Raw genomic sequence first — 24,850 nt, 5'->3', positions numbered from 1 at the left:
ACACAGAAATTGCATCGGAGTTAAATACAAAAGGCACAAAGCCATTTCAAGTACAAGAAGACTGGCTCTTCCTACTGTCTATGTTTTGAACCATTCCTTTGACACTAGTAATAGATTCCGATGCTTCACTTCAGGTTTACTGTATCCCTCTGACCTTCTTATTGACGATGAAACTCAGAAATTCCATAGGTATTAAACATATAGGCACAATGCCGACTCAAGTACAAGAAGACTGGCTCTTCTTACTGTCTATGTTTAGAAAGATTCCTGTGACACTAGTTATAGATTCCGATGCTTCACTTCAGGTTTACTGTATCTCTCTGACCTTCTTATTGACGATGAAACACAGAAACTGCATCGGAAGTAAATAGAAAATTCACAATGCCGACTTAAGTACAAGAAAACTGACTCTTCTTACTGTCTATGCTTTGAAGCATTCCCATGACACTAGTTATAGATTCAGATGATTCACTTCAGGTTTACTGTATCTCTCTGACCTTCTTATTGACGATGAAACACAGAAATTGCATCGGAATCAAATACAAAAGCACAATACCGAATTAAGTACAAGAGAAGTACTCTTTCTACAGTCTATGTTTAGAACCATTCCTGTGACACTAGTTATAGATTCCGATGCTTCACTTCAGGTTTACTGTAACCCTCTGACCTTCTTATTGACCATGAAACACAGAATTTGCTTCGGAATTAAATACAAAAGGTTCAATGCCGACTTAAGTACAAGAAGACTGACTCTTCCTACTGTCTATGTTTAAAACCATTCCAGTGTCACTAGTTATAGATTCCGATGCTTCACTTCAGGTATACTGTATCTCTCTGAAATTCGTATTGACGATGAAACACAGAAATTGCATCGGAATTAAATACAAAAGTCACAATGCCGACTCAAGTAGAAGTAGACTGGCTCTTCTTACTGTCTATGTTTTGAACAATTCCTGTGAGACCGGTTTTAGATTCCGATGCTTCACTTCAGGCTTACTGTATCCCTTGGCCCTTCTTATTGACGACGAAACACAGAATTTGTATCGGAATTAAATACAAAAGTCACAATGCCGACTAAAGTACAGGAAGACTGACTCTTCTTACTGACTATCTTTTGAACATTTCCTGTGAGACCAGTTTTAGATTCCGATGCTTCACTATATGTTTACTGTATCCCTTGGACCTTCTTATTGACGATGAAACACAGAAATGGCATCGGAATTAAATACAAAACGCACAATGCCGACTTGAGTACAAGAAGACTGACTCTTCTTACTGACTATGTTTTGAACCATTCCTGTGACACTAGTTATAGATTCCGATGCTTCACTTCAGGTTTACTGTATCCCTCTGACCTTTTTATTGACGATGAAACACAGAAATTGCATCGGAGTTAAATACAAAAGGCACAATGCCATTTCAAGTACAAGAAGACTGGCTCTTCCTGCTGTCTATGATTTGAACCATTCCTTTGACACTAGTTATAGATTCCGATGCTTCACTTCAGGTTTACTGTATCTCTCTGACCTTCTTATTGACGATGAAACACAGAAATTGCATCGGAATTAACTACAAAAGGCACAATGCCGACTTAAGTACAAGAAGACTGACTCTTCTTACTGACAATCTTTTGAACATTTCCTGTGACACTAGTTATAGATTCCGATGCTTAGCTTCAGGTTTACTGTATCTCTCTGACCTTCTTATTGACGATGAAACACAGAAATGGCATCGGAATTAAATACAAAAGGCACAATGCCGACTTAAGTACATGAGGACTGACTCTTCCTACTGACTATGATTTCAACATTTCCTGTGAGACCAGTTTTAGATTTCGATGCTTCACTATATGTTTACTGTATGCCTTGGACCTTCTTATCGACGATGAAATACAGAAAATTCATCGGAATTAAATAGAAAAGGCACAATGCCGACTTAGGTACAAGAAAACTGACTCGTCTTACTGTCTATGATTTTAACCATTCCTGTGACACTAGTTACACATTACGATGTTTTACTTCAGGTTTACTGTATCTCTCTGACCTTCGTATTGACGATGAAACACAGAAATTCCATAGGTATTAAACATATAGGCACAATGCCGACTCAAGTACAAGAAGACTGGCTCTTCTTACTGTCTATGTTTAGAACCATTCCTGTGACACTAGTTATGGATTTCGATGCTTCACTTCAGGTTTACTGTATCCGTCTGACCTTCTTATTGACGATGAAACGCAGAAATTGCATCGGAAATAAATACAAAAAGTACAATGCCGACTTAAGTACAAGAAATCTAACTCTTCATACTGTCTGTGTTTTGAACCATTCCTGTGACATTAGTTACCGATTCCGATGCTTCACTTCAGGTTTACTGTATCGCTCTGACCTTCTTATTGACGGTGAAACACAGAAATTGCATCGCAATGAAATTCAAAAGGCACAATGCCGAATTAAGTACAAGAAAACTGACTCTTCTTACTGTCTATGTTTTGAACCATTCCTGTGACACTAGTTATAGATTCCGATGCTTAGCTTCAGGTTTACTGTATCTCTCTGACCTGCTTATTGACGATGAAACACAGAGATGGCATCGGAATTAAATACAAAAGGCACAATGCCGACTTAAGTACAAGAAGACTGACTCTTCTCACTGACTATGTTTTGAACCATTCCTGTGACACTAGTTATAGATTCCGATGCTTCACTTCAGGTATACTGTATCCCTCTGACCTTCTTATTGACGATGAAACACAGAAATTGCATCGGAGTTAAATACAAAAGGCACAATGCCATTTCAAGTACAAGAAGACTGGCTCTCCCCACTGTCTATGTTTTGAACCATTCCTTTGACACTAGTTATAGATTCCTATGCTTCACTTCAGGTTTACTGTATCCCTCTGACCTTCTTATTGACGATGAAACACAGAAATTCCATAGGTATTAAACACATAGGCACAATGCCGACTCAAGTACAAGAAGACTGGCACTTCTTACTGTCTATGTTTAGAAAGATTCCTGTGACACCAGTTATAGATTCCGATGCTTCACTTCAGGTTTACTGAATCTCTCTGACCTTCTTATTGACGATGAAACACAGAAGCTGCATCGGAAGTAAATAGAAAAGGCACAATGCCGACTTAAGTACAAGGAAACTGACTCTTCTTACTGTCTATGCTTTGAAGCATTCCCATGACACTTGTTATAGATTCCGATGAATCACTTCAGGTTTACTGTATCTCTCTGACCTTCTTATTGACGATGAAACATAGAAATTGCATCGGAATCAAATACAAAAGCACAATACCGAATTAAGTACAAGAGAACTAACCTTTCTACTGTCTATGTTTAGATCCATTCCTGTGACACTAGTTATAGATTCCGATGCTTCACTTCAGGTTTACTGTAACCCTCTGACCTTCTTATTGACCATGAAACACAGAATTTGCTTCAGAATTAAATACAAAAGGCTCAATGCCGACTTAAGTACAAGAAGACTGACTCTTCCTACTGTCTATGTTTAAAACCATTCCAGTGTCACTAGTTATAGATTCCGATGCTTCACTTCAGGTATACTGTATCTCTCTGAAATTCGTATTGACGATGAAACACAGAAATTGCATCGGAATTAAATACAAAAGGCACAATGCCGACTCAAGTAGAAGAAGACTGGCTCTTCTTACTGTCTATGTTTTGAACAATTCCTGTGAGACCGGTTTTAGATTCCGATGCTTCACTTCAGGTTTACTGTATCCCTTGGCCCTTCTTATTGACGACGAAACACAGAATTTGTATCGGAATTAAATACAAAAGGCACAATGCCGACTTAAGTACAAGAAGACTGACTCTTCTTACTGACTATCTTTTGAACATTTCCTGTGAGACCAGTTTTAGATTCCGATGCTTCACTATATGTTTACTGTATCCCTTGGACCTTCTTATTGATGAAACACAGAAATGGCATCGGAATTAAATACAAAACGCACAATGCCGACTTGAGTACAAGAAGACTGACTCTTCTTACTGACTATGTTTTGAACCATTCCTGTGACACTAGTTATAGATTCCGATGCTTCACTTCAGGTTTACTGTATCCCTCTGACCTTTTTATTGACGATGAAACACAGAAATTGCATCGGAGTTAAATACAAAAGGCACAATGCCATTTCAAGTACAAGAAGACTGGCTCTACCTACTGTCTATGATTTGAACCATTCCTTTGACACTAGTTATAGATTCCGATGCTTCACTTCAGGTTTACTGTATCTCTCTGACCTTCTTATTGACGATGAAACACAGAAATTGCATCGGAATTAACTACAAAAGGCACAATGCCGACTTAAGTACTAGAAGACTGACTCTTCTTACTGACAATCATTTGAACATTTCCTATGAGACCAGTTTTAGATTCCGATGCTTCACGATATGTTTACTGTATCCCTTGGACCTTCTTATTGACGACGAAACACAGAAATTGCATCGGAATTAAATAAAAAAGGCACAATGCCGACCTAAGTAAAAGAAAACTGACTCTTCTTACTGTCTATGTTTTGAACCAATCCTGTGACACTAGTTACACATTACGATGTCTCATTTCAGGTTTACTGTATCCCTCTGACCTTCTTATTGACGATGAAACACAGAAATTGAATCGGAATTAAATACAAAAGGCAAAATGCCGACTTTAGTACGAGAAAACTGACTCTTCTTACTGTCTATGTTTTGAACCATTCCTGTGACACTAGTTATAGATTCCGATGCTTAGCTTCAGGTTTACTGTATCTCTCTGACCTTCTTATTTACGATGAAACACAGAAATGGCATCGGAATTAAATACAAAAGGCACAATGCCGACTTAAGTACAAGAAGACTGACTCTTCTTACTGACTATGTTTTGAACCATTCCTGTGACACTAGTTATAGATTCCGATGCTTCACTTCAGGTTTACTGTATCCCTCTGACCTTCTTATTGACGATGAAACACAGAAATTGCATCGGAGTTAAATACAAAAGGCACAATGCCATTTCAAGTACAAGAAGACTGGCTCTTCCTACTGTCTATGTTTTGAACCATTCCTTTGACACTAGTTATAGATTCCGATGCTTCACTTCAGGTTTACTGTATCCCTCTGACCTTCTTATTGACGATGAAACACAGAAATTCCATAGGTATTAAACACATAGGCACAATGCCAACTCAAGTACAAGAAGACTGGCTCTTCTTACTGTCTATGTTTAGAAAGATTCCTGTGACACTAGTTATAGATTCCGATGCTTCACTTCAGGTTTACTGTATCTCTCTGACCTTCGTATTGACGATGAAACACAGAAATTGCATCGGAATTAAATACAAAAGGCACAATGCCGATTCAAGTACAAGAAGACTGTCTCTTCTTACTGTCTATGTTTAGAAAGATTCCTGTGACACTAGTTATAGATTCCGATGATTCACTTCAGGTTTACTGTATCTCTCTGACCTTCTTATTGACGATGAAACACAGAAATTGCATCGGAATCAAATACAAAAGCACAATACCGAATTAAGTACAAGAGAACTGCTCTTTCTACTGTCTATGTTTAGAACCATTCCTGTGACAATAGTTATAGATTCCGATGCTTCACTTCAGGTTTACTGTAACCCTCTGACCTTCTTATTGACCATGAAACACAGAATTTGCTTCGGAATTAAATACAAAAGGCTCAATGCCGACTTAAGTACAAGAAGACTGACTCTTCCTACTGTCTATGTTTAAAACCATTCCTGTGACACTAGTTATAGATTCCGATGCTTCACTTCAGGTATACTGTATCTCTCTGACCTTCGTATTGACGATGAAACACAGAAATTGCATCGGAATGAAATACAAAAGGCACAATGCCGACTCAAGTAGAAGAAGACTGGCTCCTCTTACTGTCTATGTTTTGAACAATTCCTGTGAGACCGGTTTTAGATTCCGATGCTTCACTTCAGGTTTACTGTATCCCTTGGCCGTTCTTATTGAAGACGAAACACAGAAATTGTATCGGAATTAAATACAAAAGGCACACTGCCGACTTAAGTACAAGAAGACTGACTCTTCTTACTGACTCTCTTTTGAACATTTCCTGTGAGACCAGTTTTAGATTCCGATGCTTCACTATATGTTTACTGTATCCCTTGGACCTTCTTATTGACGATGAAACACAGAAATTGCATCGGAATTAAATACAAAACGCACAATGCCGACTTAAGTACAAGAAGACTGACTCTTCTTACTGACTATGTTTTGAACATTTCCTTTGTGAGACTAATATTAGATTCCGATGCTTCACTATATGTTTACTGTATCCCTTGGACCTTCTTATTGACGATGAAATACAGAAATTGCATTAGAATTAAATACAAAAGGCACAAAGCCGACTTAAGTACATGAGGACTGACTCTTCCTACTGACTATGATTTCCACATTTCCTGTGAGACCAGTTTTAGATTCCGATGCTTCACTATATGTTTACTGTATGCCTTGGACCTTCTTATCGACGATGAAATACAGAAAATTCATCGGAATTAAATAGAAAAGGCACAATGCCGACTTAGGTACAAGAAAACTGACTCGTCTTACTGTCTATGATTTTAACCATTCCTGTGACACTAGTTACACATTACGATGTTTTACTTCAGGTTTACTGTATCTCTCTGACCTTCGTATTGACGATGAAACACAGAAATTGCATCGGAATTAATTACAAAAGGCACAATGCCGACTCAAGTAGAAGAAGACTGGTTCTTCTTACTGTCTATGATTTGAAACATTCCTGTGAGACCGGTTTTAGATTCCGATGCTTCACTTCAGGTTTACTGCATTCCTTGGACCTTCTTATTGGCGACGAAACACAGAAATTGCATCGGAATTAAATAGAAAAGGCACAATGCCGACCTAAGTACAAGAAAACTGACTCTTCTTACTGTCTATGTTTTGAACCATTCCTGTGACACTAGTTACACATTACGATGTCTCATTTCAGGTTTACTGTATCCCTCTGACCTTCTTATTTACGATGAAACACAGAAATTGCATCGGAATTAATTACAAAAGACAAAATGCCGACTTTAGTACGAGAAAACTGACTCTTCTCACTGTCTTTGTTTTGAACCATTCCTGTGACACTAGTTATGGATTTCGATGCTTCACTTCAGGTTTACTGTATCCTTCTGACCTTCATATTGACGATGAAACACAGAAATTGCATCGGAAATAAATACAAAAAGCACAATGCCGACTTAAGTACAAGAAATCTAACTCTTCATACTGTCTGTGTTTTGAACCATTCCTGTGACATTAGTTACCGATTCCGATGCTTCACTTCAGGTTTACTGTATCGCTCTGACCTTCATATTGACGGTGAAACCCCGAAATTGCATCGCAATGAAATACAAAAGGCACAATGCCGAATAAAGTGCAAGAAAACTGACTCTTCTTACTGTCTATGTTTGAACCATTCCTGTGACACTAGTATTAGATTCCGATGCTTCACTTCAGGTTTACTTTATCTCTCAGACCTTCTTATTGACGATGAAACACAGAAATGGCATCGGAATTAAATACAAAAGGCACAATGCCGACTTAAGTACAAGAAGACTGACTCTTCTTACTGACTATGTTTTGAACCATTCCTGTGACACTAGTTATAGATTCCGATGCTTCACTTCAGATTTACTGTATCCCTCTGACCTTCTTATTGACGATGAAACACAGAAATTGCATCGGAGTTAAATACAAAAGGCACAATGCCATTTCAAGTACAAGAATACCGGCTCTTCCTACTGTCTATGTTTTGAACCATTCCTTTGACACTAGTTATAGATTCCGATGCTTCACTTCAGGTTTACTGTATCCCTCTGACCTTCTTATTGACGATGAAACACAGAAATTCCATAGGTATTAAACATATAGGCACAATGCCGACTCAAGTACAAGAAGACTGGCTCTTCTTACTGTCTATGTTTAGAAAGATTCCTGTGACACTAGTTATAGATTCCGATGCTTCACTTCAGGTTTACTGTATCTCTCTGACCTTCTTATTGACGATGAAACACAGAAACTGCATCGGAAGTAAATAGAAAATTCACAATGCCGACATAAGTACAAGAAAACTGACTCTTCTTACTGTCTATGCTTTGAAGCATTCCCATGACACTAGTTATAGATTCAGATGATTCACTTCAGGTTTACTGTATCTCTCTGACCTTCTTATTGACGATGAAACACAGAAATTGCATCGGAATCAAATACAAAAGCACAATACCGTATTAAGTACAAGAGAACTACTCTTTCTACTGTCTATGTTTAGAACCATTCCTGTGACACTAGTTATAGATTCCGATGCTTCACTTCAGGTTTACTGTAACCCTCTGACCTTCTTATTGACCATGAAACATAGAATTTGCTTCGGAATTAAATACAAAAGGCTCAATGCCGACTTAAGTACAAGAACACTGACTCTTCCCACTGTCTATGTTTAAAACCATTCCTGTGACACTAGTTATAGATTCCGGTGCTTCACTTCAGGTATACTGTATCTCTCTGACCTTCGTATTGACGATGAAACACAGAAATTGCATAGGTATTAAATACATAGGCACAATGCCAACTCAAGTACAAGAAGACCGGCTCTTCTTACTGTCTATGTTTTGAACGATTCCTGTGGCGCTAGTTATAGTTTCCGATGCTTCACTTCAGGTTTACTGTGTCTCTCTCACCTTCTTATTGACGATGAAATACAGAAATTGCTTCGGAATTAAATAGAAAAATGAACAATGCCGACTTAAGTACAAGAAAACTGACTCTTCTTACTGTCTATGTTTTGAAGCATTCCCATGACACTAGTTATAGATTCCGATGATTCACTTCAGGTTTACTGTATCTCTCTGACCTTCTTATTGCCGATGAAACACAGAAATTGAATCAGAATTAAATAGAAAAGGCACAATGCTAACTTACGTACAAGAAAACTATCTCCTCTTACTGTCTATGTTTTGAACCTTCCCTGTGAGACCAGTTTTAGATTCCGATGCTTCACTTCAGGTTTACTGTATCCCTTTGGACCTTCTTATTGACGATGAAACACAGAAATTGCATCGGAATGAAATACAAAGTCACAGTGCCGACTTAAGTACAAGAAGACTGACTCTTCTTACTGACTATGTTTTGAACATTTCCTGTGAGACCAGTTTTAGATTCTGATGCTTCACTATATGTTTACTGTATCCCTTGGACCTTCTTATTGACGATGAAACACAGAAATAGCATCGGAATTAAATACAAAAGGCACAACGCCGACTTATGTACTACAAGACCGACTCATCTTACTGACTATATTTCAACATTTCCTGTGAGACCAGTTTTAGATTTCGATGCTTCACTATATCTTTACTGTATCCCTTGGACCTTCATATTGACGATGGAACACAGAAAATGCATCGGAATTAAATAGAAAAGGCACATTGCGGACTTAAGTACAAGAAAACTGACTCTTCTTACTGCGTATGTTCTGAACCATTCCTGTGCCACAAGTTATAGATTACGGTGCTTCACTTCAGGTATACTATATCTCTCTGACCGTCTTATTGACGATGAAACACAGAAATTGCATCGGAATTAATTACAAAAGGCACAATGCCGAATCAAGTACAAGAAGACTGGTTCTTCTTACTAGCTATGTTTTGCAACTTTCCTGTGAGACCGGTTTTAGATTCCGAAGCTTCACATCAGGTTTACTGTATCCCTTGGATCTTCTTATTGCCGACGAAACACAGAAATTGCGTCGGAATTAAATAGAAAAAGCACAATGCCGACTTAAGTACAAGAAAACTGACTCTTCTTACTGTCTATGATCTGAACCATTCCTGTGACACTAGTTACACATTCCGATGCTTCACTTCAGGTTTACTGTATCGCTTTGACCTTCTTATTGACGATGAAACACAGAAATTGCATCGCAATTAAATACAAAAGGCACAATGCCGAATTAAGTACAAGAAAACTGACTCTTCTTACTGTCTATGTTTTCAACCATTCCTGTGACACTAGTTATAGATTCCGATGCTTCACTTCAGGTTTTTTGTTTCTCTCTGACCTTCTTATTGATGATGAAACACAGAAATGGCATCGGAATTAAATACAAAAGGCACAATGCCGACTTAAGTACAAGAAGACTGACTCTTCTTACTGACTATGTTTTGAACCATTGCTGTGACACTAGTTATAGATTCGGATGCTTCACTTCAGGTTTACTGTATCCCTCTGACCTTCTTATTGACGACGAAACACAGAAATTGCTTCGGAAATAAATACAAAAGGCACAATGCCGACTCAAGTACAAGAAGACTGGCGCTTCCTACTGTCTATGTTTTGAACCATTCCTTTGACACTAGTTATAGATTCCGATGCTTCACTTCAGGCTTACAGTATCCCTCAGACCTTCTTATTGACGATGAAACACAGAAATTGCATACGTATTAAATACATAGGCACAATGCCGACTCAAGTACAAGAAAACTGACTCTTCTTACTTTCTATGTTTTGAAGCATTTCCGTGACACTAGTTATAGATTCCGATGATTCACTTCAGGTTTACTGTATCCCTATGACTTTCTTATTGACGATGAAACACAGAAATTGCATCGGAATCAAATACAAAAGCACAATGCCGAATTAAGTACAAGAGAACTACTCTTCCTACTGTCAATGTTTTGAACCATTCCTTTGACACTAGTTATAGATTCCGATGCTTCACTTCAGGTTTACAGTATCCCTCAGACCTTCTTATTGACGATGAAACACAGAAATTGCATCGGAATTAAATACAAAGCCACAATGCTGACTTAAGTACAAGAAAACTGACTCTTCTTACTGTCTATGTTTTGAACCATTCATGTGACACTAGTTATAGATTCCGATGCATCACTTCAGGTTTACTGTATCCCTCTGACCTTCTTATTGACGATGAAACACAGAAATTGCATCGGAGTTAAATGCAAAAGGCACAGTGCCGACTTAAGTACAAGAAAACTGACTCTTCTGACTGTCTATGTTTTAAACCATTATGTGACACTAGTTATAGATTTCGATACTGCACTTTAGGATTACTGTATCCCTCTGACCTTCTTATTGACGATGAAACACAGAAATTGCATCGGAGTTAAATACAATAGGCACAATGCCAACTTATGTACAAGAAAACTGACTCTTCTTACTGTCTAAGTTTTGAACCATTCCTGTGACACTAGTTATAGATTTCGACGCTTCACTTCAGGTTCACTGTATCCCTCTGACCTTCTTATTGACGATGAAACACTGAAATTCTATCGGAATTAAATATAAAGGCAGAATGCCGACTTAAGTACGAGGAAACTGACTCTTCTTACTGTCTACGATTTGAACCATTCCTGTGACACTAGTTATAGATTCCGATGCTTCACTTCAGGGTTACTGTATCCCTCTGACCTTCTTATTGACGATGAAACACAGAAATTGAATCAGAATTAAATAGGAAAGGCACAATGCTGACTTAAGTACAAGATATCTAACTCTTCTTACAGTCTATGTTTTGAACCTTTCCTGTGAGACCAGTTTTAGGGTCCGATGCTTCACTTCTGGTTTACTGTATTCCTTGGACCTTATTATTGACGATGAAACACAGAAATTGCATCGGAATTAAATACAAAAGGCACAATGCGGACTTAAATACAAGAAGACTGACTCTCCTTACTGACTATGTTTTGAACATTTCCTGTTGAACCAGTTTTAGATTCCGATGCCTCACTATATGTTTACTGTATCCCTTGGAATTTCTTACTGACGATTAAACACAGAAATTGCATCGGAATTAAATACAAAAAGCACAATGCCTACTTAAGTACAAGAAGACTGACTCTTCTTACTGCCTATCTTTTGAACATTTGCTGTGAGACCAGTTTTAGATTCCGATGCTTCACTATTTGTTTACTGTATCCCTTGGACCTTCTTATTGACGATGAAACACAGAAATTGCATCAGAATTATATAAAAAAGGCACAATGCTGACTTAAGTACAAGAAGACTGATTATTCCTACTGACTATGATTTCAACATTTCCTGTGAGACCAGTTTTATATTCCGATGCTTCACTATATGTTTACTGTATCCCCTGGACCATCTTATTGACGATGGAACACAGAAATTGCATCGGAAATAAATAGAAAATCCACAATGCGGACATAAGTACAAGCAAACTGTCTCTTCGTACTGCGTATGTTTTGAACCATTCCTGTGACACTAGTTATAGATTCCGATGCTTCTCTTCAGGTTTACTGTATCCCACTGACTTTCTTATTGACGATGAAACACAGAAATTGCATCAGAATTAAAAAGAATAGACACAATGCCGACTAAAGTACAAGAGAACTGACTCTTCTTACTGTCTATGTTTTGAAGCATTCCCGTGACACTAGTTATAGATTCCGATGCTTCACTTCAGGTTTACTGTATCCCTCTGACCTTCTTACTGACGATGAAACACAGAAATTGCATCGGAATTAAATACAAAAGCACAATGCCGACTTAAGTACATGAGAACTGACTCTTCCTACTGTCTATGTTTTGGACCATTCCTGTGACACTAGTAATAGATTCCGATACTACACTTCAGGTTTACTGTATCCCTCTGACCTTCTTATTGAAGATGAAACACAGAAATTGCATCGGAATTAAATACAAAAGGCACAATGCTGACTTAAGTACAAGAAGACTGACTCTTCTTACTGTCTATGTTTTGAACTATTCCTGAGGCACTAGTTATAGATTCCGATGCTTCACTTCAGCTTTACTGTATATCTCTGACTTTCGTATTGACGATGAAACACAGAAATTGCAGCGGAATTAAAAAAAAAAGCAAAATGCCGACTTAAGGACAAGAAATCTGACTCTTAGTACTGTCTTTGTTTTGAACTATTCCTGTGACACTAGTTATAGATTCCGATGCTTCACTTCAGGATTACTGTATCCCTCTGACCGTCTTATTGACGATGAAACACAGAAATTGCATCAGAATTAAATAGAATAGACACAATGCCGACTAAAGTACAAGAGAACTGACTCTTCTTACTGTCTATGTTTTGAAGCATTCCCGTGACACTAGTTATAGATTCCGATGCTTCACTTCAGGTTTACTGTATCCCTCTGACCTTCTTATTGAAGATGAAACACAGAAATTGCATCGGAATTAAATACAAAAGCACAATGCCGACTTAAGTACAAGAGAACTGACTCTTCCTACTGTCTATATTTTGAACCATTCCTGTGACACTAGTAATAGATTCCGATACTACACTTCAGGTTTACTGTATCCCTCTGACCTTCTAATTGAAGATGAAACACAGAAATTGCATCGGAATTAAAAAAAAAGGCACAATGCTGACTTAAGTACAAGAAGACTGACTCTTCTTACTGTCTATGTTTTGAACTATTCCTGAGGCACTAGTTATAGATTCCGATGCTTCACATCAGCTTTACTGTATCCCTCTGACCTTCTTATTGACGATGAAACCCAGAAATTGCATCGGAATTAAATACACAAGGCACAATGCCGACTTAAGTACAAGAAAACGGACTCTTCTGACTGTCTATGTTTTGAACCATTATGTGACACTAGTTATAGATTCCGATGCTTCACTTTAAGATTACTGTATCCCTCTGACCTTCTTATTGACGATGAAACACAGAAATTGCATCGGAGTTAAATACAAAAGGCAGAATGCCAACTTGAGTACAAGAAAACTGTCTCTTCGTACTGTCTAAGATTTGAACCATTCCTGTGACACTAGTTATAGATTCCGACGCTTCACTTCAGGTTCACTGTATCCCTCTGACCTTCTTATTGACGATGAATCACTGAAGTTCCATCGGAATTAAATACCAAGGCACAATGCCGACTTAAGTACAAGGAAACTGACTCTTCTTACTGTCTACGATTTGAACCATTCCTGTGACACTAGTTATAGATTCCGATGCTTCACTTCAGGGTAACTGTATCCCTCTGACCTTCTTATTGACGATGAAACACAGAAATTGAATCAGAATTAAATAGAAAAGGCACAATGCTGACTTAAGTACAAGAAATCTAACTCTTCTTACCGTCTATGTTTTGAACCTTTCCTGTGAGACCAGTTTTAGGGTCCGATGCTTCACTTCAGGTTTACTGTATCCCTTGGACCTTCTTATTGACGATGAAACACAGAAATTGCATCAGAATTATATAAAAAAGGCACAATGCTGACTTAAGTACAAGAAGACTGATTATTCCTACTGACTATGATTTCAACTTTTCCTGTGAGACCAGTTTTATATACCGATGCTTCACTATATGTTTACTGTATCCCCTGGACCATCTTATTGACGATGGAACACAGAAATTGCATCGGAAATAAATAGAAAATCCACAATGCGAACATAAGTACAAGAAAACTGACTCTTCGTACTGCGTATGTTTTGAACCATTCCTGTGACACTAGTTATAGATTCCGATGCTTCACTTCAGGTATACTATATCTCTCTGACCATCTTATTGACGATGAAACACTGAAATTGCATCGGAATTAAAGACAAAAGGCACAATGCCGACTCAAGTACAAGAAGAGTGGCTCTTCTTACTGTCTATGTTTTGAAATTTTCCTGTGAGACCCGTTTTAGATTCCGATGCCGCACTTCAGGTTTACTGTATCCCTTGGATCTTCTTATTGACGACGAAACACAGAAATTGCATCGGAATTAAATAGAAAAGGTACAATGCCGACTTAAGTACAAGAAAACTGACTCTTCTTACTGTCTATGTTTTGAACCATTCCTGTGACACTAGTTATAGATTCCGATGCTTCTTTTCAGGTTTACTGTATCCCTCTGACCTTCTTATTGACGATGAAACACAGAAATTGCATTAGAATTAAATAGAAAAGACACAATGCCGACTTAAGTACAAGAGAACTGACTCTTCCTACTGTCTAAGTCTTGAACCATTCCTGTGACACTACTAATAGATTCCGATGCTACACTTTAGATTTACTGTATCCCTCTGACCTTCTTATTGAAGATGAAACACAGAAATTGCATCGGAATTAAATACAAAAGGCACAATGCCGACTTAAGTACAAGAAGACTGACTCTTCTTACTGTCTATGTTTTGAACTATTCCTGAGACACTAGTTATAGATTCCGATGCTTCACTTCAGCTTTACTGTATCCCTCTGACCATCGTATTGACGATGAAACCCAGAAATTGCATCGGAATTAAATACAAAAGGCACAATGCCGAATCAAGAACTTGAAGACTGGCTCTTCCTACTGTCTATGTTTTGAACCATTCCTGTGACACTAGTTATAGATCCCGATGCTTCACTTCAGGATTACTGTATCCCTCTGACCTTCTTATTGAAGATGAAACACAGAAATTGCATCGGAGTTAAATACAAAAGGCACAATGCCAACTTAAGTACAAGAAAACTGACTCTTCTTACTGTCTGGGTTTTGAATCATTCCTGTGACGCTAGTTATAGATCCCGATGCTTCACTTCAGGTTTACTGTATACCTCTGACCTTCTTATTGTAGATGAAACACAGAAATTGCATCGGAATTAACTACAAAAGGCACAATGCGGACTTAAGTACAAGGTAACTGGCTCTTTTTACTGCGTATGTTTTGAACCATTCCTGTGACACAAGTTATAGATTACGATGCTTCACTTCAGGTATACTATATCTCTCTGACCTTCTTATTGACGATTAAACACAGAAATTACATCGCAATTAAATAGAAAAGGCACAATGCCGAGTCAAGTACAAGAAGACTGGTTCTTCTTACTGTCTATTTTTTGCAATTTTCCTGTGAGACCGGTTTTAGATTCCGATGCTTCACTTCAGGTTTACTGTATCCCTTGGATCTTCTTATTGACGACGAAACACAGAAATTGCATCGGAATTAAATAGAAAAGGCACAATGCCGACTTAAGTACAAGAAAAGTGACTCTTCTTACTGTCTATGCTTTGAACCATTCCTGTGTCACTAGTTACACAATCCGATGCTTCACTTCAGGTTTGCTGTATCCCTCTGACCTTCATATTGACGATGAAACACAGAAATTGCATCGGAATTAATTACAAAAGGCACAATGCCGACTTAAGTACAAGAAGACTGACTCTTCTTACTGACTATGTTTTGAACCATTCGTGTGACACTAGTTATAAATTCCGATGCTTCACTTCAGGTTTACTGTATCCCTCTGACCTTCTTATTGACGATGAAACACAGAAATTGCATCGAAAATAAATAGGAAAGGCACAATGCGGACTTAAGTACAAGAAAACTGACTCTTCGTACTGCGTATGTTTTGAACCATTCCTGTGGCACTAGCTATAGATTCCGATGCTTCACTTCAGGGATGCTATATCTCTCTCACCTTCTTATTGACGATGAAACACAGAAATTGCATCGGTATTAAATACAAAAGGCACAATGCCGACTCAAGTACAAGAAGACTGGCTCTTCTTACTGTCTATGTTTTGAAACTTTCCTGTAAGACAGGTTTTAGATTCCGATGCTTCACTTCAGGTTTACTGTATCCCTCTGACCATCTTATTGACGATGAAACACAGAAATTGCAGCGGAATTAAATGCAAAAGGCAGAATGCTGACTTAAGTACAAGAAATCCGACTCTTATTACTGTCTTTGTTTTGAACCATTCCTGTGACACTAGTTATAGATTTCGATGCTTCACTTCAGGTTCACTGTATCCCTCTGACCTTCTTATTGACAAAGAAACACAGAAATTGCATCGGAATTAAATACAAAAGGCACAATGCCGACTGAAGTACAAGAAATCTGACTGTTCTTACTGTCTATGTTTTGAACCATTCCTGTCACACTAGTTATCGATTCCGACGCTTCACTTCAGGTTTACTGTATCGCTCTGACCTTCTTGACGACGAAACACAGAAATTCCATCGGAATTAAATACAAAAGGCACACTGCCGAATTAAGTACATGAAAACTGACTCTTCTTACTGTCTATTTGGACCAATCCTGTGACACTAGTTATAGATTCCGATGCTTCACTTCAGGTTTACTGCATCCCTCTGACCTTCTTATTGACGATGAAACACAGAAATTGCATCGGAATTATATACAAAAGGCACAATGCCGACTTAAGTACAAGGAGACTGACTCTTCTTACTGTCTACGTTTTGAACTTTTCCTGTGACAATAGTTATAGATCCCGATGCTTCACTTCAGGTTTACTGTATCCCTCTGATCTTCTTATTGAAGATGAAACACAGAAATTGCATCGGAATTAAATACAAAAGGCACAATGCCGACTTAAGTACAAGAAGACTGACTCTTCATACTGTCTATGTTTTGTACTATTCCTGTGACACTAGTTATAGATTCCGATGCTTCACTTCAGCTTTACTGTATCCCTCCGACCTTCGTATTGACGATGAAACACAGAAATTGCATCGGAATTAAATACAAGAAGGCACAATGCCGAATCAAGAACAAGAAGACTGGCTCTTCCTTCTGTCTATGTTTTGAACCATTCCTGTGACACTAGTTGTAGATCCCGATGCTTCACTTCAGGTTTACTGTATCCCTCTGGCCGTCTTATTGACGATGAAACACAGAAATTGCATCGGAATTATAGACATAGGCACAATGCCGACTCAAGTACAAGAAAACTCTCTCTTCTTACTGTCTAAGTTTTGAACCATTCCTGTGACACTAGTTATAGATTCCGATGCTTGACTTCAGGTTTACTGTATCCCTCTGACCTTCTTATTGACAATGAAACACAGAAATTGCATCGGAATGAAATACAAAAGGCACAATGCTGACTTAAGTACAAGATAACTGACTCTTCTTACTGTCTATGTTTTGAACCCCTCATGTGACACTAGTTATGGATTCCGATGCTTCACTTCAGGTTTACTGTATCCCTCTGACCTTCGTATTGACGATGAAACACAGAAATTGCATCGGAATTAAATACAAAATGCACAATGCCGACATAAGAACAAGAAAACTGACTCTTCTTAATTTCTATGTTTTGAACCATTCCTGTGACACTAGTTATAGATTAAGACGCTTCACTTCAGGTTCACTGTTTCCCTCTGACCTTCTTATTGGCGGTGAAACACTGAAATTCCATCGAAATTAAATACAAAGGGCACAGTGCCGACTTAAGTACAATAAAACTAACTCTTCTTACTGTCTATGATTTGAACCATTCCTGTGACACTAGTTATAGATTCCGATGCTTCACTTCAGGTTTACTGTATGCCTCCGACCTTCTTATTGACGATGAAACACAGACTTTCCATCGGAATTAAATTCAAAAGGCACAATGCCGACTGAAGTACAAGAAATCTGACTCTTCTTACTGTCTATGTTTTGAACCATTCCTGTGACACTAGTTATCGATTCCGACGCTTCACTTCAGGTTTACTGTATCGCTCTGACCTTCTTCTTGACGACGAAACACAGAAATTGCATCGGAATTAAATACAAAAGGCACACTGCCGAATTAAGTACATGAAAACTGACTCTTCTTACTGTCTATTTGGACCAATCCTGTGACACTAGTTATAGATTCCGATGCTTCACTTCAGGTTTACTGCATCCCTCTGACCTTCTTATTGACGATGAAACACAGAAATTGCATCGGAATTATATACAAAAGGCACAATGCCGACTTAAGTACAAGGAGACTGACTCTTCTTACTGCCTACGTTTTGAACTTTTCCTGTGACACTAGTTATAGATTCTGATGCTTCACATCAGCTTTACTGTATCCCTCCGACCTTCGTATTGACGATGAAACACAGAAATTGCATCGGAATTAAATACAAGAAGGCACAATGCCGAATCAAGAACAAGAAGACTGGCTCTTCCTTCTGTCTATGTTTTGAACCATTCCTGTGACACTAGTTGTAGATCCCGATGCTTCACTTCAGGTTTACTGTATCCCTCTGGCCGTCTTATTGACGATGAAACACAGAAATTGCATCGGAATTAAATACATAGGCACAATGCCGACTCAAGTACAAGAAAACTCTCTCTTCTTACTGTCTAAGTTTTGAACCATTCCTGTGACACTAGTTATAGATACCGATGCTTTACTTCAGGTTTACTGTATCGCTCTGACCTTCTTCTTGACGATGAAACACAGAAATTGCATCGGAATTAAATACAATAGGCACAATGCCGACTTAAGTACAAGAAAACTGACTCTTCTTACAGTCTATGTTTGAACCAATCCTGTGACACTAGTTACGGATTCCGATGCTTCACTTCAGGTTTACTGCATCCCTCTGACCTTCTTATTGACGATGAAACACAGAAATTGCATCGGAATTAAATGCAAAAGGCACAATGCCGACTTAAGTACAAGAAGACTGACTCTTCTTACTGTCTACGTTTTGAACTTTTCCTGTGACACTAGTTATTGATCCCGATGCTTCACTTCAGGTTTACTGTATCCCTCTGACCTTCTTATTAAAGATGAAACACAGAAATTGCATCGGAATTAAATACAAAAGGCACAATGCCGACTTAAGTACAAGAAGACTGACTCTTCATACTGTCTATGTTTTGTACTATTCCTGTGACACTAGTTATAGATTCCGATGCTTCACTTCAGCTTTACTGTATCCCTCCGACCTTCGTATTGACGATGAAACACAGAAATTGCATCGGAATTAAATACAAGAAGGCACAATGCCGAATCAAGAACAAGAAAACTGGCTCTTCCTACTGTCTATGTTTTGAACCATTCCTGTGACACTAGTTATAGATCCCGATGCTTCACTTCAGGTTTACTGTATCCCTCTGGCCGTCTTATTGACGATGAAACACAGAAATTGCATCGGAATTAAATCCATAGGCACAATGCCGACTCAAGTACAAGAAAACTGGCTCTTCTTACTGTCTAAGTTTTGAACCATTCCTGTGACACTAGTTATAGATTCCGATGCTTCACTTCAGGTTTACTGTATCCCTCTGACCTTCTTATTGACGATGAAACACAGAAATTGCATCGGAATGAAATACAAAAGGCACAATGCTGACTTAAGTACAAGATAACTGACTCTTCTTACTGTCTATGTTTTGAACCCCTCATGTGACACTAGTTATAGATTCCGATGCTTCACTTCAGGTTTACTGTATCCCTCTGACCTTCGTATTGACGATGAAACACAGAAATTGCATCGGAATTAAATACAAAATGCACAATGCCGACTTAAGAACAAGAAAACTGACTCTTCTTAATTTCTATGTTTTGAACCATTCCTGTCACACTAGTTATCGATTCCGACGCTTCACTTCAGGTTTACTGTATCGCTCTGACCTTCTTGACGACGAAACACAGAAATTCCATCGGAATTAAATACAAAAGGCACACTGCCGAATTAAGTACATGAAAACTGACTCTTCTTACTGTCTATTTGGACCAATCCTGTGACACTAGTTATAGATTCCGATGCTTCACTTCAGGTTTACTGCATCCCTCTGACCTTCTTATTGACGATGAAACACAGAAATTGCATCGGAATTATATACAAAAGGCACAATGCCGACTTAAGTACAAGGAGACTGACTCTTCTTACTGTCTACGTTTTGAACTTTTCCTGTGACAATAGTTATAGATCCCGATGCTTCACTTCAGGTTTACTGTATCCCTCTGATCTTCTTATTGAAGATGATACACAGAAATTGCATCGGAATTAAATACAAAAGGCACAATGCCGACTTAAGTACAAGAAGACTGACTCTTCATACTGTCTATGTTTTGTACTATTCCTGTGACACTAGTTATAGATTCCGATGCTTCACTTCAGCTTTACTGTATCCCTCCGACCTTCGTATTGACGATGAAACACAGAAATTGCATCGGAATTAAATACAAGAAGGCACAATGCCGAATCAAGAACAAGAAGACTGGCTCTTCCTTCTGTCTATGTTTTGAACCATTCCTGTGACACTAGTTGTAGATCCCGATGCTTCACTTCAGGTTTACTGTATCCCTCTGGCCGTCTTATTGACGATGAAACACAGAAATTGCATCGGAATTATAGACATAGGCACAATGCCGACTCAAGTACAAGAAAACTCTCTCTTCTTACTGTCTAAGTTTTGAACCATTCCTGTGACACTAGTTATAGATTCCGATGCTTGACTTCAGGTTTACTGTATCCCTCTGACCTTCTTATTGACAATGAAACACAGAAATTGCATCGGAATGAAATACAAAAGGCACAATGCTGACTTAAGTACAAGATAACTGACTCTTCTTACTGTCTATGTTTTGAACCCCTCATGTGACACTAGTTATGGATTCCGATGCTTCACTTCAGGTTTACTGTATCCCTCTGACCTTCGTATTGACGATGAAACACAGAAATTGCATCGGAATTAAATACAAAATGCACAATGCCGACATAAGAACAAGAAAACTGACTCTTCTTAATTTCTATGTTTTGAACCATTCCTGTGACACTAGTTATAGATTAAGACGCTTCACTTCAGGTTCACTGTTTCCCTCTGACCTTCTTATTGGCGGTGAAACACTGAAATTCCATCGAAATTAAATACAAAGGGCACAGTGCCGACTTAAGTACAATAAAACTAACTCTTCTTACTGTCTATGATTTGAACCATTCCTGTGACACTAGTTATAGATTCCGATGCTTCACTTCAGGTTTACTGTATGCCTCCGACCTTCTTATTGACGATGAAACACAGAATTTCCATCGGAATTAAATTCAAAAGGCACAATGCCGACTGAAGTACAAGAAATCTGACTCTTCTTACTGTCTATGTTTTGAACCATTCCTGTGACACTAGTTATCGATTCCGACGCTTCACTTCAGGTTTACTGTATCGCTCTGACCTTCTTCTTGACGACGAAACACAGAAATTGCATCGGAATTAAATACAAAAGGCACACTGCCGAATTAAGTACAAGAAAACTGACTCTTCTTACTGTCTATTTGGACCAATCCTGTGACACTAGTTATAGATTCCGATGCTTCACTTCAGGTTTACTGCATCCCTCTGACCTTCTTATTGACGATGAAACACAGAAATTGCATCGGAATTATATACAAAAGGCACAATGCCGACTTAAGTACAAGGAGACTGACTCTTCTTACTGTCTACGTTTTGAACTTTTCCTATGACACTAGTTATAGATTCTGATGCTTCACATCAGCTTTACTGTATCCCTCCGACCTTCGTATTGACGATGAAACACAGAAATTGCATCGGAATTAAATACAAGAAGGCACAATGCCGAATCAAGAACAAGAAGACTGGCTCTTCCTTCTGTCTATGTTTTGAACCATTCCTGTGACACTAGTTGTAGATCCCGATGCTTCACTTCAGGTTTACTGTATCCCTCTGGCCGTCTTATTGACGATGAAACACAGAAATTGCATCGGAATTAAATACATAGGCACAATGCCGACTCAAGTACAAGAAAACTCTCTCTTCTTACTGTCTAAGTTTTGAACCATTCCTGTGACACTAGTTATAGATACCGATGCTTTACTTCAGGTTTACTGTATCGCTCTGACCTTCTTCTTGACGATGAAACACAGAAATTGCATCGGAATTAAATACAATAGGCACAATGCCGACTTAAGTACAAGAAAACTGACTCTTCTTACAGTCTATGTTTGAACCAATCCTGTGACACTAGTTACGGATTCCGATGCTTCACTTCAGGTTTACTGCATCCCTCTGACCTTCTTATTGACGATGAAACACAGAAATTGCATCGGAATTAAATACAAAAGGCACAATGCCGACTTAAGTACAAGAAGACTGACTCTTCTTACTGTCTACGTTTTGAACTTTTCCTGTGACACTAGTTATTGATCCCGATGCTTCACTTCAGGTTTACTGTATCCCTCTGACCTTCTTATTAAAGATGATACACAGAAATTGCATCGGAATTAAATACAAAAGGCACAATGCCGACTTAAGTACAAGAAGACTGACTCTTCATACTGTCTATGTTTTGTACTATTCCTGTGACACTAGTTATAGATTCCGATGCTTCACTTCAGCTTTACTGTATCCCTCCGACCTTCGTATTGACGATGAAACACAGAAATTGCATCGGAATTAAATACAAGAAGGCACAATGCCGAATCAAGAACAAGAAAACTGGCTCTTCCTACTGTCTATGTTTTGAACCATTCCTGTGACACTAGTTATAGATCCCGATGCTTCACTTCAGGTTTACTGTATCCCTCTGGCCGTCTTATTGACGATGAAACACAGAAATTGCATCGGAATTAAATCCATAGGCACAATGCCGACTCAAGTACAAGAAAACTGGCTCTTCTTACTGTCTAAGTTTTGAACCATTCCTGTGACACTAGTTATAGATTCCGATGCTTCACTTCAGGTTTACTGTATCCCTCTGACCTTCTTATTGACGATGAAACACAGAAATTGCATCGGAATGAAATACAAAAGGCACAATGCTGACTTAAGTACAAGATAACTGACTCTTCTTACTGTCTATGTTTTGAACCCCTCATGTGACACTAGTTATAGATTCCGATGCTTCACTTCAGGTTTACTGTATCCCTCTGACCTTCGTATTGACGATGAAACACAGAAATTGCATCGGATTTAAATACAAAATGCACAATGCCGACTTAAGAACAAGAAAACTGACTCTTCTTAATTTCTATGTTTTGAACCATTCCTGTGACACTAGTTATAGATTCCGACGCTTCACTTCAGGTTCACTATTTCCCTCTGACCTTCTTATTGACGGTGAAACACTGAAATTCCATCGAAATTAAATACAAAAGGCACAGTGCCGACTTAAGTACAATAAAACTAACTCTTCTTACTGTCTATGATTTGAACCATTCCTGTGACACTAGTTATAGATTCCGATGCTTCACTTCAGGTTTACTGTATGCCTCCGACCTTCTTATTGACGATGAAACACAGAATTTCCATCGGAATTAAATACAAAAGGCACAATGCCGACTTAAGTACAAGAAAGCTGACCCTTCTTACTGTCTATGTTTTGAACCATTCCTGTGACACTACTTATTGATTCCGATGGTTCACCTCAGGTTTACTGTATCCCTCTGACCTTCTTATTGACGATAAAACACAGAAATTGCAACGGAATTAAATACAATAGGCACAATGCTGATTTAAATACAAGAAAACTGACTCTTCATACTGTCTATGTTTTGAACCATTCATGTGACACTAATTATAGATTCCGATGCTTCACTTCAGGTTTACTGTATCCCTCTGACCTTCTTATTGACGATGAAACACAGAATTTGCATCGGAGTTAAATAAAAAAGGCACAATGCCAACTTAAGGACAAGAAAACTGACTCTTCTTACTGTCCATGTTTTGAACCATTCCTGTGACACTAGTTATAGATTCCGATGCTTCACTTCAAGTTTACTGTATCCCTCTGACCTTCTTATTGACGATGAAACACAGAAATTGCTTCGGAATTAAATACAAATGGCACAATGCCGACTTAAGTACAAGAAAACTGACTCTTCTTACGGTCTATGTTTTGAACCATTCATGTGACACTAGATATAGATTCCGACGCTTCACTTCAGGTTCACTGTATCCCTCTGACCTTCTTATTGACGAAGAAACACTGAAATTGCATCGGAATTAAATACAAAAGGCACAGAGCCGACTTAAGTACAAGAAAACTGACTCTTCTTACTGTCTATGTTTTGAACCATTCCTGTGACACTAGTTATAGATTCCAATGCTTCACT

This window comes from Schistocerca serialis, chromosome 12, assembly GCF_023864345.2.
Source record: "Schistocerca serialis cubense isolate TAMUIC-IGC-003099 chromosome 12, iqSchSeri2.2, whole genome shotgun sequence".
Lineage (NCBI taxonomy): Eukaryota > Metazoa > Arthropoda > Insecta > Orthoptera > Acrididae > Schistocerca > Schistocerca serialis.
Note: the sequence above shows the minus strand (reverse complement) of the source record.